This window comes from Gorilla gorilla, chromosome X (genome assembly GCF_029281585.2).
Source record: "Gorilla gorilla gorilla isolate KB3781 chromosome X, NHGRI_mGorGor1-v2.1_pri, whole genome shotgun sequence".
Taxonomy (NCBI): domain Eukaryota; kingdom Metazoa; phylum Chordata; class Mammalia; order Primates; family Hominidae; genus Gorilla; species Gorilla gorilla.
Window position 1 is genome coordinate 12,695,479 of NC_073247.2, and position 27,430 is coordinate 12,722,908.

General features: G+C 49.8%; 1 non-coding gene and 1 pseudogene across 1 annotated transcript; both read left to right on the plus strand.

Annotated features, from left to right (window-relative positions):
* Window positions 1-888: 888 nt before the first annotated feature.
* On the plus strand, window positions 889-27,430 carry LOC129530060 (nascent polypeptide-associated complex subunit alpha, muscle-specific form-like; annotated as a pseudogene).
* TRNAI-GAU (transfer RNA isoleucine (anticodon GAU)) lies at window positions 6,484-6,557 on the plus strand. The gene has a single exon. It is a non-coding gene; the product is annotated as a tRNA-Ile (tRNA).

The following is a 27,430-nucleotide window of genomic DNA, read 5'->3' on the forward strand; positions in this document are numbered from 1 at the left end:
TTTTATCCCAGTGCTCCAAAAGGCCTACCATGTGCCCCTAAATTCATCAGTTTTTCTAACTCCCATACTTTTTGTCCATTCATTCCTGCTCTTTCTTCCTGGATGGCTCCGTCTAGCATCTCTTGAACCCCATCTCCAACATGAACTGTTTGCCTATGGAACCTGGTGAATGGCTGTCACCCTGGCCACCAAGTGCACTTCTCTCCTCCACCAGATCTCCTAACTTTCTGAATCCACGTCTTACTTGTTCTCAGTTTGCACCATCCTTTTTCTGAAGAACATCTTGTAGTAGCTGTCTAAGAAAAGGTGTCAACAAAAAGAGTCAAACTCTGTAAAATATTTGAAGAAATTTATTCTGAGCCAAATACGACTGATCATGGCCCATTACACAGCCCTCAGGAGGTCCTGAGAACATGTGCCCAAGGTGGTTGGGGTGCAGTTTGGTTTTATACATTTTAGGAAGGCATGAGACAGCAATCAAATACATTTGAGAAATACATTGGTTTGGTCCAGAAAAGAGACAAGTAGAAGTGGTGGGCGGGGGCGGGGGCGGGGGGGTGGAGGAAAGGGGGTTCCAGGCTGTGGGTGAATTTAAACATTTTCTGGTTGACAGCTGGTTGAGTTTATCTGAAGACCTGGGATCACAGAAAGGAATGTCTGGGTTGTGATAAGAGGTGGTGGAGACCAAAGTTTTACTATGCAGATGAAGCTTTTAGCTAGCAGGCTTCAAAGACAAGAGAGAATAGGTTGTAAAATGTTTCCTCCCTCCTGAGTAGCCGGGTCTGGACCTGTGCGCCTCTGCGCCTAAGAGGGTCGGGGCGGTAGGTCGCGGTGAGAGGTCGTCCTGGGTGCCACCCGAGGGGCGCCTCGGGCGCGGAGGGGGTGTGAGCACCTCCCCAGGGCCGCGCCTGCCCACGGTGGCGGGGCACGCCCAAGTCTCTGGCTCCTGGGCTGGGTCGCGGCAGGGGCGGAGCGCGTGCGAAGGCGACGCCCCCAGCCCCTAGGCCTCGCCCAGGCGGCTTCCGCCCGCCTCTTCAACGCGCACGCTGCTACCGAGCTGCAGGAGGCAGCGGGCGCGAGACTGGGAATACGCAGGGCCCCCGCTTGGCTCTACAAGCCCGGGCCGCGGCCCCCGCCTTCCCCGCCGCCTCCCGGCGCTCCGTGCCCGACCCCCGAGGCCGGCGGCTGCTGCTACCTGGGGCCGTTGCTGCTCGTGCCGTGAGCGACGCCCAGCCATTGTCCCCGCCGCTCCGTCAGCCGCGCCGGGCCGCGCGCGCACCGGAAGGCTCATTGGCGTCTTGCGGGCTCCGGGCCGGGTGGGCAGGATGGCCTCCACAAGCCGCATGGCGCGCATGGGGAGCCTCCGTCGATGCCGCCGCGCCGCCCTCCGAGGCTGCGTCGCCGGAAGCCCGGCTCCCCGAGCGCTCCGGCCCGGCCCGGCGCCCCGGACCTGAGTGCGTCCCCATGGAGGCGCCCGGGCTGGCCCAGGCGGCCGTGGCAGAGGAGACCCCGGACTGGGCGCCCGAGCTCTGCCCCAGCTCCGAGGCGCGGTCGCCGGAGCCGCCTGCCAACCGCCTTCAGGACTTCGACACGCTGGTCACCGTGGGTGAGTGAGTGCGCGCGGGGACTCGGCCCACAGCGGCGCGCGGCGCGGCCGGGACGCTGTCGTAGGACAAAGGGCCCCGGGTGCCGGCCTCCTGGGGAGGGCCCTGCCCCGCCGCTGCGGCTCGGGATCCCAGCGCGGGGCTGCCCCTGCGCCCTGGGTCTCCCTGGGGGGCGCTCGGAGAAGTAGAGCGCACCCCCCAGCCCCGGCGAGTCCCCCGACCGACCGGGTGCCTTCCCTGGAACGCCGACAGCTCCTGTCGGGGACCACCCTCCACCCCTAGCACACACAGCACTCTGGGGCCTGGGCCATCCGACGTCACCAAACTTCCTGTGGGTCACCTCGCCTGGGGTAACTCGTGCGCTCTCCCAGGCAGCGGCCCCAGGGACACGGGCGCGGGGTCCCTCGGGCCAGCCTCCCAGTGTGCCCAGCGGCAGGGTCCTCGGCGGGGAATGTACAGATTTCTCCAGGGGCTGCAGGAGCAGCTGGGCTCCGGGGTACAGGTGTTCCGTGGCTTTGTGGGGATGAAGACGGCGGAGTTGGGGACGGATCCTAACATGTCCTGACACCGCCTGTGCGCTTCGTCTTGTGCGTCTGAAATGGGTAATTCTTGTATTGGACGCTTTATCTCGTTTCCTTTGTCCTCTTTGAACTTAACTCCCAATGGGCAGCTTGACAGAGAGGTTTCGAGTTCTCGGTGCGCTTGGATCCGGACCACGCGCTGGTTTATGGGGCAGCCCTGAGTGGGTCAGAATATCCCAGCCCAACGTGGGCGCTGGATTTAAACAGTTGTCAGTGGTCAGCCTGTGCTTTCTTAGGGGGGTGTGTTGCTGGGACAGGACTTCTCAGGCTCTCTGACTCCTGTTTGTCCTCTCATTTTGGACAGGAGGAAGCTAGGCTGGGAAGCCCAATGGCTCAGGGTTATAGCTTCTGGCTTAGGAAGACCAGCAGCCATAGCCCAGGAGCCTTCAGGCCTGCTGAGGAAGAGGGGACTTTGCTTCCTTCAGTGACCTTTTTGGCACCTAGGCCTTGAGGAAGGGGTCATGAGGAAACCCTGATTTTGGAAGGATAGTGGGAAGAGGGCCCTCTCTTTTTCTCCTGTCCCTCCCTTTCTCCTATCCCATTCTCTCTCTCTCTCTCTCTTTCTCTTTTTGTCTCTCTCCCTCTTTCTGTGTCTTTATGCATTACTCTCTGTATTAGTCGTTTTTACGCTGCTGATAAAGACATACCCTAGACTTGGAAGAAAAGGAGGTTGAATTTCTTTTTTTTCTGAGACGGAGTCTTGCTCCTGTCGCCCAGGCTGAAGTGCAGTGGCGCGATCTAGGCTCACTGCAACCTCTGCCTCCCGGGTTGAAGCAATTCTCCTGCCTCAGCCTCCTGAGTAGCTGGGATTACAGGTGCGTGCCCCAACTCCTGGCTAATTTTTGTACTGTTAGTGGAGACGGGGCTTCACCATGTTGGCCAGGCTGGTCTGGAACTCCTGACCTCAGGTGATCCACCCACCTCAGCCTCCCAAAGTGTTGAGATTACAGGTGTAAGCCACCACGCCCGGCCAGGAGGTTTAATTTGACTTACAGTTCCACATGGCTGGGTAGGTCCCATAATCATGGCAGAGGGCAAAAGGTACTTCTTACATGGTGGCAGCAAGAGAGAATGAGGAGGAAGCAACAGCAGAAACCCCTGAAAACCCATCAGATCTCGTGAGACTTATTCACTATCATGAGAATAGCACGGGAAAGACCCGCCCCTATGATTGCAGTTACCTCGCCCTGAGTCCCTCCCGCAACACGTGGGTATTCTGGGAGATACAATTCAAGTTGACATTTCAGTGGGGACACAGTCAAACCGTATAATTCCACCCCGGCCCCTCCAAATCTCATGTCCTCACATTTCAAAACTAACTGTGCCTTCCCAACAGTTCCCCCAAAGTCTTAACTCATTTCAGCATTAACCTAAACGTCCACAGTCAGACAAGGCAAGTCCCTTCCACCTATGAGCCTGTAAAATCAAAAGCAAGCTAGTTACTTCTTAGATACAATGGGGATACAGGTATTGGGTAAATACAGCCATTCCAAATGGGAGAAATAGGCCAAAACAAAGGGGTTATAGGGCCCGTGCAAGTCCAAAATCCAGTGGGGCAGTCAGATCTTTAAGCTCCAAAATGATCTCCTTTGACTACAGGTCTCACATCAGGTGCAAGAGGTGGATTCCTATGGTCTTGGGCAGCTCTGTGCCTGTGGCTTTGCAGGGTACAACATCCCTCCCTGCTGCTTTCACAGGCTGACGTTGAGTGTCTGTTGTGTTTCCAGGCCTATGGTGCATGCTGTTGGTGGAGCTACCTTTCTGGGGTTTGGACGACAGTGGCTCTCTTCTCACAGCTCTACTAGGCAGTGCCCCAGTAGGGACTCTGTGTGGGGGCTCCAACCCCACATTTCCCTTCTGCACTGCCCTAGCAGAGGTTCTCCATGGGGGCCTCACCCCTGCCACAGACTTTTGCCTGGACATCCAGGCATTTCCATACATCTTCTGAAATCTAGGCGGAGGTGCTCAAACCTCAATTCTTGACTTCTGTGCATCTGCAGGCTCAACACCACATGGAAGCTGCCCAGGCTTGGGGCTTCCACCCTCTGAAGCCACAGCCTGAGCTCTGCGTTGGCTCCTTTCAGTCACAGATGGAGCAGCTGGAACCCAGGGTACCAAGTCCCTAGGCTGCACACAGCACAGAGACCCTGGGCCCAGCCCACAAAACCACTTTTTTCTCCTGGGCCTGTGATGGGAGGGGCTGCTGTGAAGGTCTGTGACATGGCCTGGAGACATTAGACTCCTTCCTACTTATGCAAATTTCTGCAGCTGGCTTGAATTTATCCCCCCAAAAATGGATTTTGCTTTTCTACTGGATCATCGGGCTGCAGATTTTCAAACTTTTATGCTCTGTATCCCTTTTAAAACAGAATGCTTTCAACAGCACCCAAGTCACATTTTGAATGATTTGCTGCTTAGAAATTTCTTCCGCTACATATTCTAAGTCATCTCTCTCAAGTTCAAAGTTCCACAAATCTCTCGGGCAGAGGCAAAATGCCGCCAGTCTCTTTGCTAAAACGTAATAAGAGTCACCTTTGCTCCAGTTCCCAAGAAGTTGCTCATCTCTATCTGAGACCACCTCAGCCTAGACCTTATTGTCATGTCACTATCAGCGTTTTGGCCAAAGCCGTTCAACAAGTCTCTAGGAAGTTGCAAGCATTCCCACATTTTCCTACCTTCTTCTAAGGCCTCCAAACTGTTCCAACCTCTGCCTATTACCCAATTCCAAAGTCGCTGTGACATTGTTGGGTATCTTTTCAGCAATGCCCCACTCCCGGTACCAATTTACTGTATTAGTCTGTTTTTACGCTGCTGATACAGACATACCCAAGACTGGGAAGAAAAGGAGCTTTAATTTGACTGACAGTTCCACAGGCTGAGGAAGTCTCGTAATTATGGCGGAGGGCGAAAGGCACTTCATACATGGTGGCAGCAAGAGAAAATGAGGAGGAAGCAAAAGCAGAAACCCTGATAAACCCATGAGATCTCATGAGACTTATTCACTATCACCAGAATAGCACAGGAAAGACCAGCCACCATGATTCAGGTACTTCCCCTGGGTCCCTCTCACAGCATGAGGGAATTCTGGGAGATAAAATTCAAGTTGAGATTTCAGTGGGGACATGGCCAAACAATATCATTTTCTGTTTCTCTATTTCTGTCTTTCCCCGTCTCATTTTTTTTCTTTTCTTTTTTTTTGAATGAATCATTGAAAATGACATTTGCAATTATTTTGGGATATACTTAATGACACACTATTAAATGCAAAAAGGAAGACAAAATACACTTTTTCAAGCAAGGCTTTCCATTCCATTCATTTATTTATTCATCCCGGAGTGCTGGGATTAAAGGCACGAGCCACCACTCCTGGCGCAAGGATTCCGTGTATATATATAGAAATACACGTGTACAGTGAAAGGAAAAAAAAATGGACAAGAAGGAAGTCGAGACCCCTGCAGCCGTTATTTTTTGGGCAATAGGGAATTCGGTGGTTCTTTTGGCCTTTGGTTTTCTGAGCTAGATTTAACCATGCTGAAAGGCTCTTGATACACGAAGTTGCCAGGCCGCAGGATTCTCAGAGTTAAAACCAGCATTGAATGGGAATGTTTGAAAGCCTCACTGCAGAGCCAAGCCTCCCATGTGCAATTTGCATTTTCCCTGTGGAAGCCTGCGGTTCCCTGTAGGAAGCCGCCTCCCTTCTCCTTGAAGTCTCCTAGGTCTCAGTTTCTGCATCCACCCAATGGGGATGACAGCGAGGCGGTCAGAAGTCGCAGCTGGGGCCAAGCGGGGAGGCAGCCAGTGGCGCGGGCTCTGCAAGGCATCAGTCGCGGGCCGGCGCGAACGTGGAGCCCTTTCAGACGCTCGGGCAGCACTAGACGGTCGGGCGGTGGGTTATCTCAGTTGGTGAGCGCGTGGTGCTGATACCGCCATGGTCACGGGCTTGATCCCCACACCGGCCCTAGTCCCAGTATTTGTTGGTTTGTTTCTTTGTTTTTTCCCCATGAACTGTTTCTGCAACTCTTTTTCAAAATGCGCCTTTCAGGTTCTGTAAGCCCCGTGCGGGCAGGAGCGACTTGCGGGATCTCTTGGACTCGGCCCAGAGGTTGTCGAGGACAGCCTGGCAGGGAGGAGCGGGAGAAACCCGGCCAGCGCTGGGGCGGTGGCTCCTCCCCGGAGTCCCCGCGGCTGGGGCAAAGCGGAAGGCAGCCAGAGGCGCGCGGGCTTGGCGAGGAATCGCTCGTGGACGGGCGCAAACGTGGAGCCCTTTTATACGCTCCAGGGGCACCATGGCGTCAGGCGGCCGGTTAGCTCAGTTGGTTAGAGCGTGGTGCTGATAACACTGAGGTCGCGGGCTCGACTCCCGCACCAGCCACGGCGTTAGCTTTTTTTTTTTTTTTTTCCCCGCCGCCACCCCGCCATGAACTCTTTCTACAACGGTTTGTGAAAAATGCGCCTTTCGGGTACTGTGAGCGGCGTGCGGGTAGGAGCGAATTGCAGGACCTCTTGGTCTCCCCACCCAGAGGTTGTCGAGGGCAGCCTGCTGGGGAGAGCGGGAGGTACCAGGCATGCGCTGGGGCGGTGTCTCCGCACCCGAGTCCCTGCACCCTCCGCCACCTGCAGGGCACTCAGGACATCCAAAGCGATCCACATCTCCGGCCCTCAGCCCCCACCCCTGCCGCCCCCGCGCTTCCTGAGGCTGTGGCTCCCCTGGAGGAATCGCCCAGTGAAGACGGGTGCTCCCAGATGTCACCGCCTCGTGTTCCCTTGGCCGCCTTGCGGGGAAGTCTTAGGGTTGAAAATCCAGGTCTGCAATGAATGCATTCCACAGATGGTATGTAGGGCTACTGCATGCCCAGCACCGTTCTAGGCGGGGAGCAAAACGGTAAGTGAGACACAAATCCCAAGCCACGTGGAGAAAGTGACCAGCCAGTAGATGCCTGCCATGTTTTTAGAGAGGCGTTCTGGTTGTGGAAGCCTCTGGAAACCTTCTCTTGCTCTTCCCCCCCACCCCCCGTTTCTTCTCAGAGACATCTTAGGCTTCACATTTCTTCCTCTTGGTTCTGCATTTTGCAGCCAGAGCAAGTGGATGAGTTTCTCGCTGGTGGTTCAAGTTTCCGGGGTGGTGAGGTGTGCTCCGTTGAACGAAGCCAGTTGTGTAGGGTCAGTGTCATCTTCTGTCACGATCCAGCAGGGGGCTCCACCTGCTTTTGAAAACTCTCCAGTGGAAACATCTACTAACTCTGACCTAAATCAGTAGCTGCTCAAAATCTACGGACTACTGGCTTAAAACCTTGGTAAGTGCCCAGGGTGTAGTAAAAGTTCTCAATAAACGCCAGCTGATGGCGCTGCTGCTACTATCAGCAACGTTAGGAGAGCCTGGGTCGGCTGACACCTGAGATAGAAACCTGTACGCAACAAGTTGGATGTCACATCTTGCAGTAGTCGTGCCGGGTTAGATGCAGGGACAGAGCACGGAGGAGTCGGTGGAGGTTGCTGCCCTCAAGTTTCCTGAACTTGAAGGGGTTTAGAATGTGCCACGGTGGCGTGAAAATTATTTTGAGCAGAAGGCATTTGAATTCCTGAAATTTCTTGTCTGCTGAAAAGCAGAGCTTCCCAAAAGATCTCAAAAGAACTCAGTTGTCATAAATCCCTTCTTGGGAAGGAACTAGGAAAGATTGACTCGGGCCAGGCGCAGTGGTTCACGCCTGTAATTCCAGCACTTTGGGAGGCCTAGGCAAGTGGATCATCTGAGCCCAGGAGTTGGAGACCAGCCCGGGCAACATGGTGAGATCCTCTCTCTATTAAAAAAAAAAAAAAAAAAAAAACGAAAACTAGCTGGGCATGGTAGCGCATGCCTGTAGTCCGAGCTACTCCAGAGGCTGAGGTGGAAGGATCACCTGAGCCCGGGAAGTCGAGGTTGTAGCGAGCTGAGATGGCGCCACTGCACTCCAGCCTGGGCAACAGAGTGAGACCCTGTCTAAAAATTAAAAAAAAAAAATGTGGTAAGATACCCATCGTATGAAATTCACCATTAAAAAATAGCAGGGAGCATCGTGAATGCGACGTATTGATGAGGATGATGGTGATGTTCCAGAACCTTCTCTGACACCAGCCTGCCGCCCCCCCCCCCCCCCCCCCCCCCCCGCAGCCTTACCTTTCCTGGCTTCATGGTGCTCTCCATATTGTGCTGCAAATGCCGGTTTCCTCCTTCTCGCCAGCTAGACCCGTGGTACCCCACAGGGAGGGAATGGCGACTCACCCACCAGGCGCTTAATAAGTGTTTGTTGGCCAGTGGACCTCCTACGCTCCCTGGGGAGGGGGACTGGGACTGGGACGTGTGTACACACCTGCAGCTACAAGACTCGGTGGGGAGGGTGCACAGAGCCTCGACCCTGTAAGAGAGGCGATCGGGCTGAGGAAGACGGGGCACTGGGGCTGGATGGATGGGACGGACATGTGGAGAGGGTGGGTTCGTTGATTTGTTCACCCGTTCATTTATTGGTTTCTGTGCATCCATCCATCTTTCACGCCTTGAGCGTGCGTTCTGGGCAGGGCCTGGAATGGGCACCGAATGAGTAACATATCGTCTCTCCCTTCAAGGTACACGCAGCCTGGGTGGGTGAGGGGAGAGACGGTAGGGTGACACGGGAACAGTTTGGGGGTTGGGAAGCGCTCTTGTTAAAAATGCAAACTTTGGGTCCCCTCTCAGATTTATAAACCTAAACGTTTGCTGGTGGACCTAGGACTCCGCGTATCCAGGCAGGATCCTCCGCCGATTGGGGTGCACGATGACGTCAGAACACGTGGATAACGTGATAACTTGTGGGCCGGGGGCTTTGGAACCTCAAAGAATGTGATAACTTTTGGGTCAGGGGCTTTGGAACCTCAAAGACCTCCGCCTGGGAGATCGGGGACAGCTCCCGGAGGAGGTGACATGTGAGTGTTAAACACATCCGTGACAGGCAATGAGAAAATAAGGTGGGTCCGCTGTGCTGATCGGCCCTAGGGGCCGCGGCGGCTGTCCCGGCCGGGCAGCGTCGCCTTCCGAGGTGTCTTGGCCTGCGGGGCGCTCGTAGCCCGCCGCTTTCCCAGGTGAGGCACGTCGTCGCCCAGCGACCCAGGTTGGAGTCCCCGCTTCAGCCGCCGTGGCGGATGCGGCGGCCAGGCTTCTCCGGGCCAGGGCAGCGTTGCACGTGTGGCCCCGCTGGGCCCCGAGCAGCTGCGGCAGGTCCTGAAGCGGGTGACGAAGGCGCAGCTGCTGCCGCCGCGGCCCATCAGGCCGCCCTCCAGCGGGACCCTGGCGCCGAGCCCCCCGTGCCCGCCACGCCTGCTGCCGCCCCAGGTGAGGCTCCGGGAGGGACGTGGGGAAACTGAGGCCCGGAGGGGGCCGAGGCCCCGCGGCGGGGTCAGCTGCTTGGCCGGGGTGGCCAGTATCCGGCCCCAGTCAAGACTCAGGGTGTCCCGAAGCCGAGCCCCTTAGGGACGGCGTTCGGCCCCCACCTGCCACCACCCTGGCGTTTTCACCCCAGGAGCCTCACTTGAGGAGCCGATGCTCACGCTGGGCCCTCTGCCTGGGACGCCGTCGTGCCCTCTCTGCCTCCACAGCCCTGCCCGGGGCTCCCCTGTGCTGCCTAGCTCTTCTTACACGCCTTTGACCACTCGTTCAGCCTCTGTGGGGCACCCAGAGACGGGGTTGCCCGCACTCCCACCTAAGTGCAGGAGGTGCGGCCTTCAACACACTCGAAGAACGAACATCAGGCAGGTTCTGGGAGGGACAGGGGGCCGCTTTAGAGTGGGTGGTCCCGTAGGCCAGACGCTGCCCCTGAGACCTGAATGAATCAAAAGGAACCAACTGAGCTTTTCAGGTCTCAGGCACAGCAAGTGCCACGGCCCAGCATTTTCTTCTCTTCATTGCTGCTTCTCAGCATTTTCTCTCTCTCTCTCTCTGTCTCTGTCTCTGTTTTTGCATACAGATACTATGCTTTTGGGTTGGGTACTCTCATTGTCCTTCCAGGGGTCCTACACCGCGTCTGTAAAATTCCATCTCATTTCATTGCTGGCGCTGTAAATAAAATTAGTCTTTTCCCAAAATTGCCAAAAGAAGAGGGCTTTTTCCACTAGAAGAGATGCGTTAGCGAATAGAATCAGCGATCTTCACTCCTGAGTTTTTTCGACTTCACTCGTGATTTTAGCTGCCTGGGGTTGTTGTATCCAGTTGATCATCAAGAGTGGAGAGTTGTCTTGCTAAGGTTTAGGAAGGCAAGTATGATTCTGCCCAAATGCCACACTGTCTAGAGGTGTGACCTGCGGTAACTCGACCTTTTTGGACTGTGGTCTGGGTCCGAAGGCTGCAAGACGCCATCCCGGGATAGCCATCTGCAGAGCCTCTGCTCTGTGCCGGGCAGTGTTCTGGGTTGCTTACCTCGCAGTAGTGTTTTTGTACCAGCATTTTGCAGGGAAGTTGAGTGGCTTTGTCCAAGATCCCTCAGGTGTGGCTGCTCTCCAGAGCCCTCATTCTCCCCAGCACACCCTGCTGAATGTGGCCACAGCTTTTTGGGTTTGGAGTGGAGTCAAAAAATGACATACTTTTCATAAAGTAAAAGCAAACTTAGTCTAGATCAGGCAGCATGATGGGACTTATTCTGTAGCTAATCTGATGGAGATGTATAAATTCTACCTCCAATAATGTACCTTTGTAGCACATTCTGCTAATACTTTTTCAGCCCCAGCTGTGTCGTGGAAGCCACGAAGTCAAACCGGATGTGTACTTTGCCCCTCAGTAGCTGATGAACTAACAGGAGATAAAACATGACCCAGATACCTTCTAATCAAGGCCTGAAAGCTAGTGATGAAGAACTAAATGTAGTTAGAGAAAGGGAGATTGTTTCTGGCCGAGGAAATCACAAGCAGCTTTGTTGAAGAAGTGGTATCTGAACTAGATTGGAAAGGGTGAGTCTGAGTTGAAAATGCAGAAGAGGAGAGGCAGGTTCTGGAGCAGGTGGTGGGGTGCATTTCAACAACCACAGCAGACTGCCCAGTGGTTCGCTGTGGGGGATGGTGTGGATCAGAAGCACAGACCAGTGGACACACTTGGGTCAGATGGAGGCCCCTGTCTCTCCCCATCTTCCCTCTTCCCACCCCCCAGAAATGTCCAGTTCCATCCAACATGCCAACCCCTTTTCATGCATCCATGCATGTACACATTTTTCTTTGTACTCAGAATGCCCTACCTGGCAAAAATTCCCAGCCTTCAAAATGCCCCTCAGAGATCACTGCTTCTGGGCTGTTCTGCCTCTTTATTGCACCTGTTGTACCATGATGACATTTTTCCCGTCTGCCTCACCTGTCTGCATTCCTTAGGGAAACTTGTCTGCCTTCGAAATCGTCAGTGGAGCTTTTGAAAGGGCAGATCGGGTCTCCGACCCAGGAGATCGATTCAGCAGGTCTGCGGGGACTAAGGCATGGCAGGGAAACTGCCCACCATCTCAAGGGTGAGGCTAGGAGTTGGCTAGTGTGTATGTATTCCATCCAGAAATATTTAGTAAATGTTCGCCGAATGAAATAAACACACACAAGAAAGCATGAAGCGTAATACCCACGGGGTAAGCCAGTCAGGATAGAGGATGAATACATTATTAGGCCGGTTTTGCTGCTGTGGTTATCCTGAAACAATAGGGTTTAGGTTGTGTGTCTGTGTGTATATGTATTTTGTTGTTGTTTTGGGGTTTTGTTGAGACAAGGTGTTGCATTCTCACCCAGGCTGGACTGATCACGGCTCACTACAGCCTCAAACTCCCAGATTCAAACGATCCTTCCCCCTCAGCCTCCCGAGTATCTGGGGCTACAGGCATGTACCATCAAGCCTAATTTTAAAATGTTTTGTAGGCGGGGCTCGGTGGCTCACCCCTGGAATCCCAGCACTTTGGGAGGCGGAGGCGGGTGGATCACCTGAGATCAGGAGTTTGAGGCCAGTCTGGCCAATGTGATGAAACCCCGTCTCTACTAAAAATACAAAAATTAGCCAGTCACGGTGGCGCATGCCTGCAATCCTAGCTACTAGCGAGGCCAAGTCCGGAAAATCGCTTGAACTCGGGAGGCAGAGGTTTCGGGGAGCCAAGAATGCACCACTGCAGTCCAGCCTAGGCAACAGTGAGACTCTTTTTGTTTTGGGTTTTTGTTTGTTTTTTAATGTTTTGTAGGGACAGGGTCTTGCTCTGTTGCCCAGGCTGGCCCTGAACTCCTGGCCTCAAGCAATCCTCCCGCCTCAGCATCCCAAAGCACTGCTACTACAGGTGTGATTTGTGTTTGGCCCTTAGAGAGGTATTCTATGTGATTGGTAGTAAAATGAAACAGACATCGTTCTTGAAGGATATGCACAGTCAATCTAGTTGTCATTTGATTTGCAAGTAGCCCAGGAATGGGGACTCCCAGGGTTGTGGTGCCACCTCGGTACACTTGACCTCTGTTATTTGTACTAGTGTATAACAAGAGACAGACGAGAGACACACTCCAGCGTGATCTCAGTGAGGGTCTTTATTCTGTCCTGTTTGACATTTTTATTGACTTTCTACTGTTTGAGGGTCACACCAGAAGGTTGAGTCCAAAGAGGGCCAGTTGGTGGTCCCAAATAAGTGGTTCTCAACCGAGGGCAGTTTTGCCCCACAAGGGGCACTTGGCAATATCTTGTCAGTACTTGGGATCACTACTGGCATCTAGTGGGTAGAGGCAGAGATGCTGCTGGGCATCCTCCAGCCACCCATGTCAAAGGATTATGTTCTCAAATGTTGGTTGTGAAATCGTGCTCTGGATGACGAGGTTTGCCTCTTTTTCTCCCTGGAGGAAAATGCTCATTATTTCTGCTCTGTGAGGGCAGGAGCCTTGTTTCTTTTGCTTCCTGACCTTCTCCCCTAAGCTGTATGAGAACTGTTTCTCTGACACCTGTAGCAGTGTCTCATGCACATGGTCAGTGCTCAATAAATATTTGTGGGATGTTGTCGAAGGTAGTTCTCCCCTTTGGTAGGTGTTTTGCTATTACAGACAGTGCTGCCTTGAACCTCATAGAACGTAACATCTTTATGGCCATCTAAGTTTTTTTAATTTTGGAATCCAGGAAGTAGAATTACTGGGTCAAAAAGCACATGTATTTGAAATTTTGTTAGATATATTTGTAAAAAGTTGTTGAGGATATTCAGTCCGGCCGGGCACGGTGGCTCACGCCTGTAATTCCAGCACTTCGGGAGGCTGAGTGGGGCAGATCACTTGAGGTCAGGAGTTTGAGACCAGCCTGGACAACATGGTGAAACCCTATCTCTACTAAAAATACAAAAATTAACCAGGCGTAGTAGCACGTGTCTGTAATCCCAGCTACCCGGGAGGCTAAGGCAGGAGAATCACTTGTACCTGGGAAGCGCAGGTTGCAGTGAGCTGAGATCATGCCATTGCACTCCAGCCTGGACAACAGAGCAAGACCTTCTCTCAAAAAAAAAAAAGAAAAGAAAAAGATATTCAGCCCTACTCCTAGATACATGCCCCTGGAGAAACTCACACATGTACACACATACATCCGTGGAGATTCAGAGCAGACCTTAGAGCAGAAGGTTGGAAAGTACCCATCCATCAATAGGAGATTGGTAAACTCATACTGCAGAGAAAATCAACCCCTGAGAGCTACACATGTCAATGAGGGTAAAATTCACAAAGCAAAATGGAGTAAAGAAACCTGAAAAAAGCCCTATCAAGTTGCAGGAGATGATATCATTTCCATAAAGTTTTAAAGCATTTCAGAACTGAACTGTATATTTTTAGAAATATCTGCATATGCCATGTAAATATTTAAAAAGCATAAGAATGCTGAACAGCACATTCAGGACAGGGTGAAGAAACGGGCATGCAGGTTGGGCAGGAGGATCCTGGGTAACATTGTTCTTTATGGCTTTTTTGTGGCTTCTAGAATTTCATTAGAAACTTTTTTAAAAACGTGGTCCCACATTATGAATTACATCTGATTTTAGAGTACTAAAAACTCCAAGCAAAAACACATGGGTGAAACTGTTAAGAAGGCTCTTATTATCTCTTAATTCATCATGAAATCAACTTAGTGGATTATGACTAGTATTTTTTTTAAAGTGATGTAGATTAGGGTCAGTGCAGTAGCTCACACCTGTAATCCCAGCACTTTGGGAGGTCGAGGCGGGCGGGTCACTTGAGGTCAGGAGTTTGACACCAGCCTGTCCAACATGGTGAAACCCCGTCTCTACAGAAAATACAAAAATTAGCCAGGCATGGTGGCGTGTGCCTGTAATCCCAGCTATACAGGAGGCAGAAGCAGGAAAATCACTCGAACCTGGGAGGCGGAGGTTGCCGTGAGCTGAGATCGCGCCACTGCACTCCAGCCTGGGCGACAGAGTGAGACCGTCTCCAAAAAACAAAAAAAAAAGGTGATGTAGAAATGAAGAATAGATACAATCAGCAGGCATTTACATAGGAATGCTAAGTAGTTCCATCAACTTTTCATTTATGTATGCAAATATTTATATACATGCATACTAGGTCATAATGTAAAATGTGTCACCGTGGTCTGTTTTTGTTTTTTGTTTGTTTTTGAGACTGAGTCTAGCTCTGTCACCCAGGCTGGAGTGCAGTGGCAGAATCTCGGCTCACTGCAGCCTCTCCGCCTCCCAGGCTCAAACAATTCTCCTGCCTCAGCCTCCCAAGTAGCTGGGAGTACAGGAATGTGCCACCACACCTGGCTAACTTTTGTATTTTTAGTATAGATGGGGTTTCACCATGTTGACCAAGCTGGTCTGGAACTCCTGGCCTTAAGTGATTCGGCCTCCCACAGTGCTGGGATTACAGGCGTGAGCCACCGTGCCCGGCCATTTTGTTTGTTTTTTGAGATGGAGTCTCGCTCTGTCACCCAGGCTGGAGTGCAGTGGCGCGATCTTGGCTCACTGCATCCTCGTCCTCCCAGGTTCAAGCGATTCTCATGCCTCAGCCTCCAAAGTAGCTGAGATTACAGGTGTGCACCACCACACCCTGCTAAGTTTTGTATCCTTAGTAGAGAAGGGGTTTCACCATGTTGGCCTGGCTGGTCTTGAACTCCTGACCTCAAGTGATCTGCCCACCTTGGCCTCCCGAAGTGCTGGGATTACAGGTGTGAGCCACCGTGCCCGGCCTGTATCACTGTGGTTTCTGGTCAGAAAGGTCTGAAAAACAGTTAATACAAACACGTTACATAAATTGTATATGTAAGACGTAATTTAGAAAAAATGTCAGTAGTGGATTTACTATGAGAGCAAAATTGCAGACATGTTGATAAGCACAATGCTTCTTTTCCCTTTCTTGTCTTTCTGTAGGAAAGCAGCTAGAAGCCATTTGTGTCAAGGTAACGCCTGGAGAAACAAAAGGTCAGGAACGGCCAACGTCCCTACTGGCCACAGTCCAGCCCCAATCTGCAAGACAGAGCCAGCCGCCCCGGGGGAATTCCCGCCTGGTGGGACTCCACGTCACCAGCCCCCAGCTGCTCAGGGTACAGCCCCTCGTGAGAACCGAGCCACAGTCATGTTTCCTACATCGGCCTCCTGCTCAGGGGTTTGTACAGAGACCACTGCCAGCCCTCTAGGTGGTCCCTGCAAAGAGAGTCCCAGCCCCCAAGGCTCCAAATGGACAGGGCACCATGTTGACCCCTTTGTCGGCCTCCAGTTCGCCGACTGTAACATGTTTCATCCAGTTCAGGACGTTTATTTATTTCCAACTTGCATACAAAACATACAGAGAAACTAAAACCATCGTTAAAAGTGAAGACACGTTGAGACAGGTATCTCGACCTGCCAAGTATAAAGCTAAAGCTAAGTTCATAAAAAGGGATGATTTGGCCGACGGCCATCTGCCAGATTCTGATGATTATTCAGAACTCAGTGTGGAAGAAGATCAGAGGGAGAGGCAGGTGCTCTTTGACTTATCAAGCTGCTCCCTGAGGCCCAAAAGCTTCAAGTGTCAGACTTGTAAAAAGTCATATATAGGGAAGTGGGGACTGGCCCAGCATTTTAAACTTAATCCAGGCCATGGCCAGCTGGACCCTGAGATGGTGCTGTCTGAGAAAGCCAATGGGAGCACCCTCCGGGGGTGCGCAGAGGAAAGGACGCTCAGCCTGACCTTCCCGGGGCTGTCCATGCCAGCGGCTCCGCGTGAGGGAGGGGCCCGCTCCTGCTTGGTGAGAGAGTCAGCACGCGGTGGCCTGCAGGTAATGTTTGCATCTGGGTGTCGTTTTCGGCCATTCTCACACTGTTATAAAGAAATACTTGAGACCAGGTATTTTATAAAGAAAAGAGGTTTAGTTGGCTCACAGTTCCACAGGCTGTACAGGAAGCATGGTGCTGGCATCTGCTCAGCTTCTGGGGATGCTTCAGAATCAGTCACGGTGAAGGCAGAGTGGGAGCAGGCATGTCACATGGCCACAGCAGGGACAAGGGGCCGGGGTAGGTGCTGCACACTTTTTTTTTTCTTTTTTTTTTTTTTTGAGACGGAGTCTCGCTCTGTAGCCCAGGCTGGAGTACAGTGGCGTGATCTCGGCTCACTGCAAGCTCCGCCTCCTGGTTTCACGCCATTCTCCTGCCTCAGCCTCCCGAGTAGCTGGGACTACAGGCGCCCGCCACCACGCCTGGCAATTTTTTCTATTTTTAGTAGATACGGGGTTTCATCGTGTTAGCCAGGATGGTCTCGATCTCCTGACCTCATGATCCACCCACCTCAGCCTTCCAAAGTGCTGGGATTACAGGCGTGAGCCACCGTGCCCGGCAGGTGCCACACACTTTTAAACAACCAGCTATCATGAGAACAGCACCAAGGGGATGGTGCTAAACCAGTGAGAGATTGGGTGGGGACAGATTCAAACCGTATCAGTCCTTATTCCTGCCTCTGCCTGCCCATCATCCTTCAGTTGACCTTTACAATGTCTGATGGGGACTCAGGCGAAGGCTCAGGCAGAACCAGAATCATTCTAGTGGAGGATCTGAGACCCCTCATGTTGTCTGCACTGCTGCCGAACAGGCTGGAAGATGCATGTCTGTGTGTCGGCATGATTTAGTGAGCAAATCTGATGGGAACGCAGCCGTTTCTTTAGGTTTGGTCAGTAAAACCAATGGCAGTGCACTCTTGGCTGACGCTGCCATTACAGAGGGTGATGTTGAGAAAGGCAGTCCCTGGGGATGCTTCTGGTGCGTCAATAGCCTCTGGCTGCTTAGCGTGTCCTCTCCCTCCTGCCCCTTCTGAAACTCCCGATAAAGCAGGTGTGAGTCACTGTAAGTTTGCATTATCACATCAAAAATTTTTTTCCAACATATTTTATTGTAGTAAAATATACATAGCATAACATTTACCATCTTAGCCATATGTAAGTGTGTGGTTCAGGGGCGCTAAATACATTCACGATGTGGTACAGCCATCACCCCCACACATCTCCAGGACTCTTTTCATCTTGTACAACTAAAACTCTGAGCTTCAAGTTGGGGTAAGCGGGGTGGGGTGGGGGGGACTAAAACTGTCCCCATGAACACCAACTCTCCATTCCCTTTTTCCCCAACCCTGGCAGCCACTGTTCTACTTTCTCTCTCTATGATTTTGACTACGCTACTTTCTTCACAGAAGTGGAATCACAGAATATTTGTCTTTCTGTGACTGGCTTATTTCACCTAGCACAGCATCCTCAAGGTTCATGTTGTAGAAAGCGTCTGAATGTCCTTTAAGGCGGAGTAAAATTTCACTGTGCATACCACATTTTGCTTATTCATTCATCTCTCAGTGGACACTTGGTTTTAGCTATTATGAATAATGCTGCTGTGAACACGGGTGTTCAATTACCTCCTTGAGACCCTCCTTTCAATTTTTTGGGGTATATATCCAGAAGTAGGATTGCTAGATTTTAAGTGGAATTTTCATTTTCTTTAGTTCCTTTTCAGACTGTTCATTGTTTGTTAGTATTTAGAAATGCAGCTGATTTTTGTGTGTTGACTTTTTTTTTCAGTCTCACTCTGTCGCCCAGGCTGGAGTACAGTGGCGCAGTCTGAGTTCACTACAACCTCCACCTCCCAGGTTCAAGTGATTCTCCTGCCTCAACCTCCCGAGTAGCTGGGACTACAGTCACGTACCACCAGTAATTTTCTATATTTTTAGCGGAAACGGGGTTTCACCACGTTGGCCAGGCTGGTCTTGAACTCTTGACCTCAAGTGATCCATTCACCTTGGCCTCCCAAAGTGCTGGGATTACAGGTGTGAGCCACCACACCTGGCCTGTGTATTTACCTTGTATGCTACTACATTGCTGATTTCATTTATTAGTTTTTTTTTTTAATTCTTTTTTAAAAAAGAAAAAAGAGAGTCTCGCTCTCTTGCTCTGTCGCCCAGGCTGGAGTGCAGTGGCACAATCTTGGCTCACTGCAACCTCTGCCTTCAGGGTTCAAGTGATTCTTGTGCCTCAGCCTCCCAAGTAGCTGGGACCACAGGTGCCCACCACCATGCCTGGTTAATTTTTGTATTTTTTTATAGAGATGGGGTTTTGCCAGGTTTTGCCATGTTGGTGAGGCTGGTCTCGAACTCCTGACCTCAAGTGATCTGCACACCTCTGCCTCCCAAAGTGCTGGGATTATAGGCACAAGCCACCATGCCTGGCCTCATTTATTAGTTCTAACGTGTGTGTGTGCACACACGCTCTTTAGGCATTTCTACTTATAAGATCCTATCTGCAAATAGAGATAATTTTACTTCTTTCTTTTCAATTTTGATGCCTTTTATTTCTTTTTCTTGCCTAAGTGTGCCGGTTAGAACTTCTAGCACTGTGTTGTATAGAAGTAATGAATGCAGACATCCTTGTCTCGTTCCTAATTTTAGAGGAAAAGCTTTCAGTTTTCACCATTGAGTGTGATGTGGCTTTTTATTATGTTGAGGTAGTTTTCTCTATTCTTAGTTTGCTGAGTGTTTTTAATCATGAAAGCGTGTTGAATTTTGTCAGTGCTTTTTCTCCATTAACTGAAAAAATCATACATTTTTGGAAATGGAAATGCAGCCACAAATAATGGCCAGCCTGGGCTCTCCTGGTGCCCACTTGCCCTAGCCGGCCTCTTACACCCCGGGCTCTGCTCCGCTCTGAGGCTGCAGCCCAGACTGCCTGTGCCCCACACTTCCCATGGATGCAGGGTCAGTGCGCCCCTCTGGAGCTGACAGCCCAGCCTGTGCCCAGGGCCTTTCTGCCTTCCCTTCCCGCCCTGTCCTGAGAGCTCACCATGCCCTCTGTGGCCCCGACCCCAAGGCTTGTTTGTTTCTTGGCCTGCTCCTCCCTGCCCTGCGCCATACGGAACACACAGTAGGTGCTCACTGGGGAGTGAAGGAAACACCCACCACTGAGTGGCTGCTCAGGGGCTGAGAACTGAAACTTTGTTTAGGTTTTCTTCTGTATTTTCCTTGCCTCAGGGTTAAACTTTTTTCTTAATCTTTATCTTCACAAAGGTTGAAAAAGATCATCTAGCAAAGCCTTTTTTCCCAGCTACATATAAGGAATTTGAAAGTCGCATAAAATGGTTAAGAAAATGTGCCAAGATTACCTCAGTAATTCTGGTCTGTGTTCTCAGGAGACCCTGGAAATAAACAATGGTAAGGTACAATCTCCCATGGCAGAAAGAGTTTCACTCAGAGTTAGCCAAAACAAGGGCCAGGCGCAGTGGCTTACACTTGTAATCCCAGCACTCTGGGAGGCTGAGGCAGGTGTATCACTTGAGGTCAGGGGTTCAAGACCAGCCTGGCCAACATGACAAAACCCTAATACAAAAATTAGCCGGGCATGGTGGTACATGCCTCTAATTCCAGTTATTCAGGAGGCTGAGGCACAAGAATTCATTTGAACCTGGGAGGCGAAGGTTGCAGTGAGCTGAGATTGTACCACTGCACTCCAGCATATGCGACAGAACGAGACTCTGTCTCAAAAAAAAAGTCCATGAATGAAGGAGAATGTTTTTAGTAATGATATTTTCCTAGTCAGCCTCATTTTAGCTTTTTCCCATCGAGTGAAATTTTTTTTTCTTAAAGCAATAAATGCGACCGGTCACGGTGGCTCATGTCTGTAATCGCAGCACTTTGGGAGGCCAAGGCCGGGTGGATCACAAGGTCAGGAGATCAAGACCATCCTCCTGGCTAACGAGGTGAAACTCTGTCTCTACTAAAAAAAATACAAAAAATTAGCCGGGCATGGTGGCATGTACCTGTAGTCCCAGCTACTCAGGAGGCTGAGGCAGGAAAATCGCTTGAACCCAGGAAGTGGAGGTTGCAGTGAGCCAAGATCATACCACTGCACTCCAGCCTGGGCGACAGAGGGAGACTCCGTCTCAAAAAGAAAAAAAAGCAATAAATGCTCTTCCAGAAAACTCAAAAATGAAGATAAGCTAAAAGAAAATGGAAAGCACCAGAATACCAGAATCTTTCCACTCACTGATGATCAGAGTTAATACCTCAGGTACCCTTTTCGTCTTTCTGCTTTTGAGACAAGGTTTCACTCTGACTCTCAGGCTGAAGTACAGCGGTGCAAATACAGCTCACCGTGGCCTCAATTTCCCAGGCTCAAGCAATCCTCCCTTCTGGGCCTCCCAAAGTGCTGGAATTATCAATAGGCATGAACCACTACACCCAGCCCTGTTTTCTTCTTTACGTGGGTTTTTGGGGATGGGTTATATAGGAGCCATTTCATTATTGTTTGTGGTTTTTCTGACACAATTCTCATTTCAGTGTCACTGTTATCATCAAACTGCTTTTAGCTACATTGGATTTTTTTGGGGTTTTTTGCATAGAGTCTCGCTCTGTCGCCCAGGCTGGAGTGCAGTGGTGCAATCTCGGCTCACTGCAACCTCGGCCTCCCGAGTTCAAGCGATTCTCCCGCCTCAGCCTCCCCAGTAGCTGGGATTACAGGCACCCGCTACCATGCCTGGCTAATTTTTGTATTTTTAGTAGAGATGGGGTTTCACCATGTTGTCCAGGCTGGTCTTGAACTCCTGATCTCAACTGATCCACTTGCCTTGGCCTCCCAAAGTGCTGGGAAAACAGGTGTGAGCCACTGCGCCCAGCCCCTGCTGCGCTTTAAGCAGAGAGAAAAACACTGTAGTCATAAGAGCTATTAAATACAGTACATAATTTTAAAACATTTTTGAAACACAGAAAACACATACTTTTTTGATCTCAGGAAGGAGCAGGAGTTAGTAGGGGAGGCTTGCACCCATCCATGCTTCTGAGCGTGCACTCACACATGCATGCACACTGCCACTCATTCACATACACACACACTTGCACTCATGCCTTTTACACTGTGCACATTCAGATCCACACCATGTACACTCATACACTGGCACACCCACACATGCATCACACGCCTACACTCGCACTGTCACATGCACATACACTTAAGCACGTTCACACCCTCATGGTTACACTCACACGCACAGCCTCACATATGCACACTCACTTATACACTCATTCAACACTCATACATACACATTTACATGCTCTCATTTATACACACTGATACATCCACACACCATCACACTACACACACTTTTACATGCTTTCACACATACCCATTGGATATGGACACACCCACAAGCACTCATTCCCACACACGCTTGCACTGCACACACTGACACACTACATGCCTTCATAGTTGACACACACTTCCATGCACATTCACTCCACACCTTTTTGCACACTCATTCACACTCCCATCACAACACTGACACACTTCTGCCTGTCCTCACACGCCTACACACTTGCCACACACAGTGTTCCATGCACACTCACACATCCTGCACATTCAGTCACTAACTTGCCCTCATGACCACACACACACACACACACACAGGCTTTCAAATGCACTCATCCACAGACACATATTCTCATATGCGTACGCACTTGCACACACACCCTCGCACGCTTGTTCACACTCCCTCACATGCAGTCACACTAGCCATCACACTCGTGCTCACACACATACACACTCACAGCCCCTTTGCACACACACTTCCCCCACCCGCTCACCCCAAGCCCACCTGACAGGTGACACACTTTACCTGCGGGCTGGGATGGCTGGTCCTCTGCCTGGGCTTCGAGGTTCCTTGGGGGCAGCGGCTCATGCTGGTTTTCCCACTACGGTGTCTTCTGTGGCTTCAGCGTTGCCTAGTGCAGGCTGCCGTTCAACAAACGCATTGTCAACAGTCAACCAAAAGAAACCCATTGGCCACCATACCCTGAGGACTAACCCTGACGCAGATGCCCTCAATAGTCTAACTGATTCCATCGCCCCAGCCTTGGGGGAGAAGCACTGCTGCCTATACACTCCATTTACAGATGAGACTGGGAGAGGTTTAGGGAGTGGCCAAGTCCCCTGCCTACACAGCTGCCTCCCAATCTGTCTTCTCACCCTCCCCCTTCTCAGGCTAAAATCACACTCGATGTTTTTATGGGATCATTTGATCTGGACATTGTCAAAGAAAAAATTGCACCAGACAAGTTAAACCTTCAAGGAAGGACTCAGTCAGGACTACTGCAATACGGAAGAGAGGAGCTTAACTTTGTTGAAACAAAAGGCTGGAGAGTTTTTAAGTGCCGGGGTGAGATGCTGAGAAGGAACTGGAGACATCAGAAAGAGGTTAGGAAATGCTGTAAAGCTATCTGCGTTGGCTCATTGGAATTTTTCAAAACTAGGAATCTGCCCTTCTACAAAAACTGAGACACAGATGTATCATCTCCTTCAATAATTGCATTTTAAAGGGATGGCTCTGAAGTCTTGAGAAAGGCATTCCTGGGTTGCAAAACTAGGAAGAGGCTAGAAGAAAATTTGGGAGAAGATTTGCCTCTCAAAGAGGTAGAGAAAGAACTCACAATTGCAAGTTTCCTAAAATAAATCCTCCGTGAAAAAAGGAGGCCTGATGGATGGAACTGGAGGTCATTATGTTAAGTGAAATAAGCCAGGCACAGAAGAAAAATACTGCGTGTTCTCACTCACATGTGGGAGCTTAAAACCTGGATCTCATGGAGATAGAGAGTAGATTGGTAGCTACCAGAGGCTGGGAAGGGACATAAAAATAGTTTGATTAATGGGTACAAATAAGTAGGGGTTTTTGTTTTTTTGGAGACAGAATTCTGCTCTGTTGCCCAGACTGGAGTACAGTGATACAATCGTACCTCAGAGTAACCTGGAACTCCTGAGCTCAAGTGATCCTACCACCTCAGCCTCCCCAGTAGCTGGGACTACAGGTGCGTGCCACCATGCCAGGCCGATTTTTGTATTTTTTGTAGAGACAGGGTCTCACTAGATTGCCCAGGCTGGTCTCGAACTCCTGGGCTCAAGCAATCCTCCCGCCTTGCAAATACAGAGTTTGATAAAAGAAATAAGACCCACTGTTCAGTAAATCAGCAGGGTGACTGTAGTTTACAGTTATCTATTGTACATTTCAAAATAGCTAAAGATAAGAATTTAAATGTTTCTAGCTTAACGAAAAGGCAAATATGTAGGGTGATGAATATCTTGATCACAATGATGTGATCTTTACAAATTGTGAGTGTATTGAGTAATCACATGTACCCCCAACATATGTGCATCAATTATGTATCAAAAAAAGTAAAACTAAAAAATAGACAAGGAGGTCGGGAGGAAAACTGTGTAACACTCAGTCAAGCTGAGGGAAACGTGAAGGCCGTCTTAGTCAACAGATTTGCCCTTTTCCCTTTAATCTGCTAATTATCAATTGATATGGTTTGGCTCTGTGTCTCCACCCAGATCTCACCTTGAATTGTAATAATCCTCACATGTGGTGGAAGGGAACTGGTGGGAGCTAATTGAATTATGGGGGTGGGTTTTCCCCATGCTGTTCTTGTGATAAGTGAATGAGTCTCAGAAGATGGTTTTATAAAGGGCAGTTCCCCTGCACATATTCTCCTGCCTACCACCATGTAAGACGTGACTTTGCTCCCCCTTTGCCTTCTGCCGTGATTGTGAGGCCTCCCCAGCCATGTGGAACTGTGGATCCATTCAACCTCTTTCCTTTATAAATTACCCAGTATTAGGTATGTGTTTATTAGCAGCATTGAGAACAGACTAATACATCAGTAACTCCCTTTGAGGACATTTTAGCTGTTTGGAAATGTCTGCTCCTATCTTGTTTTTTTTTGTTTTTGTTTTTTTGGGACAAGGTATCGCTCTGTCACCCAGGCTGGAGTGCAGTGGCACGATCTTGAAACTCTCAATATAAATGCCTAAGGTGCAACACTTGGCAGATAAGAAGCCATATGCAGACACATTCTTTTAAAATAACACATCATTATTTGGTTCTTTCTCATGTGAGAGTCGGATGACTCAGAGCCAACATAAATTCCAAGTGGTATGCAGAAAACCAGTGCATAGCTGGAGAGGGTAATGAAGGTTAGTATCTGCAGTAAGGCTGAGTCGATGCAAACGGCCACACGGTCATGGATTCACAATGATCTGGGTCTCCATCATCCTGCAATCCAACACCTTGCACAGCCTTCAAACACCAGCTGGGAATTCAAAAGTGGCATGTGCGGTAGCAGGAGATCTGTTCACCCTCTATTTCCTCTCATCCCCATGGAGCAATCTGGTGCAATCACAGCTCACAGCAACCTCAAACTCCTGGACTCAAGTGATCCTACCTCCTCAGCCTCCCTAGTAACTGGGACTACAGGTGTGTGCCACCCTGCCAGGCTGATTTTTGTAGAAACAGAGTCTCACTAGGTTGCCCAGGCTAGTCTCCAACTCCTGGGCTCAAGCAATCCTCCCGCCTTGCAAATACAGAGTTTGATAAAAGACCTCCTGAGGTCCTACAGAGAGAAGTCTTTAAGCTCCAGGGCAGAGACAATTTGCATTTTTCTCACCACCCAGGGAATGCTAACTGGGCAGCCCAGGGTACCCAGGAGCTCAGGCCATCCAGTGTCCTTTGAGATGTTAGGAGGAAGCAGAACAGCCAGCTGCCAAATGAAACACGGCAAAATGCTCACCCTTCAAGGGTCTGCTTTTGTTTTGTTTTTGTTTTTTGAGACAGTCTCACTCTGTCGCCCAGGCTGGAGTGCGGTGGTGCGATTTTGGCTCACTGCCACCACGACCTACTGGGTTCAAGCAATTCTCCTACCTCAGCCTTCCAAGTAGCTGGGACTACAGGCACGCACCACCACAGTCGGTTAATTTTTGTTTTTCGTTTTTTTGGTAGAGACGGGGTTTCACCATGTTGGCCAGGCTGGTCTCAAACTCCTGACCTCAAGTGATCTGCCTGCCTCAGCCTCCTAAAGTGCTGGGATTACAGGCATGAGCCACCGCGCCCGGCCTCCTTCAAGGGTCTGAATCCAGCCAGTGTCCTACGTCATACCTGCTTCAGCCTATGCAATGGAGAGAGCCTGAGATTTTATTTCAATAAGAAAATCTACCGAGTTGCATTACATCAAACTAAAAGGGAGAAACACAAATATAAAAAATAAAAATCCAGAAATTCCAATACTAGGCAACCCTCCAAAATGTGGCAAAGCTCTGTGTATATTAAAAATGTATTGAGTCCGGGCACGGCGGCTCACACCTGTAATCTCTGCACTTTGGGAGGTTGAGGCAGGTGATCACTTGAGGTTAGGAGTTCAAGACCAGCCTGGACAACATGGTGAAACCCCATCTCTATTAAAAAGAAAAAAAAAATTAGCCGGGCATGGCGGCAGGAGACTATAATCCCAGCTATTTGGGAGATTGAACCCAGAAAGCGGAGGTTGCAGTGAGCCAAGATCACTTCACTGCACTCCACCCTGGGCGACAGAGTGAGACTCTGTCTCAAAAAAAAAAAAAAAAGAGAAAAAGAAAAAAAAGCATTGAAACATGCGACATCCCCCTTTTTGTAATAGTTCCCATAGCCTACACAAATGCATATGAAATGCTTAATATTTTGCTTGCACTATTCTTTTCTGCTGGAAGGGTGGTTCTGACTAAAAAATTTTACTTTCCCATTCTTTGCTTTTTCATTAATGCTATTTTCTTTGCCCCAGGGTTATAGAGTGGAAAGTCCCACAATCTTTTTCTTCTCTATTTTCAGGTAGATGCATTTTATTACTATATTCTATCTATCCATTTATTCCATCTATCTATTCCATTTATCATCTACCTACCTATTATTATCTATCATCTATGTATTCCATCTACCTGTCATTGATCTATCTATCATCTACCAATCTACATTTTTGTCTTGTAGAAAAACGTTGACCTCTTGGCGAGAATGCAAAGAAGGGAACGCTTGCTTATACACTGTTGGTGAGAATGTAAAATTGTACAATCTCTATAGAAAACAGTATGTAGATTTCTCAGAGAACTAAAAATAGATCTACCCTTTGACCCAGCAACTCCAGTAATGGTTATCTACCCAAAGGAAAGAAATTATCAGAATAGACACCTACACTTATATTTTTATTACAGCACAATTCACAATAGCAAAATCATGGAATGAACCTGAGTGTTCACTGGATGAAGAAAATGTGGTATACACACACCAAGGAATACTATGCATCTATAAAAAAGAATGAAACTATATCTTTTGCAGCAACATAAATGGAGCTGCAGGTCAATATCCTAAGTGAAATAACTCACACAGAAAATCAAATGCCACATGTCCTCGCTTATAAGTGGGAGTTAAAAAAAATGGGTACACATGGACCTATAGAATGACATTAACAGACACAGGACACCTTAAAAAGGGGGAAGGTGGGAGGGGATGAGGGTGGAAAAATTACCTATCTGGTATTATGTTCACTGTTTGGGGGATAGAAGGCCAATCCCCACCACTAGGCAATATATCCACGTAACAAACCTGCACCCTTATGCCCTGAATCTATTTGTTTTTCAACATTGACTTCCATGGTCACTATTTGTGAAATCACTCCTCATGAACCAGGACTTGCATGTTTTTTTGTTTCTCAGGTGAACTGTCACCCCTACAACTCAGCTTGCAACCAGCCCTGGCCACCACCGGTTTCCCCACACTGAGCTGAATATCGGACATGCCCATCTTAGACATTCCAGCCCATTCTGAAATTCCACATTGATTCACCCGACAAAGTCTGAAGTTCCAGGGCAATTTATCTGGAAAAGCTCACTTGGAATCACGTGTCATTTCAACCAACAACTGTTGAAGAGGACGTGGCATTAAAACCAAGGGTATCAATTATTTATAA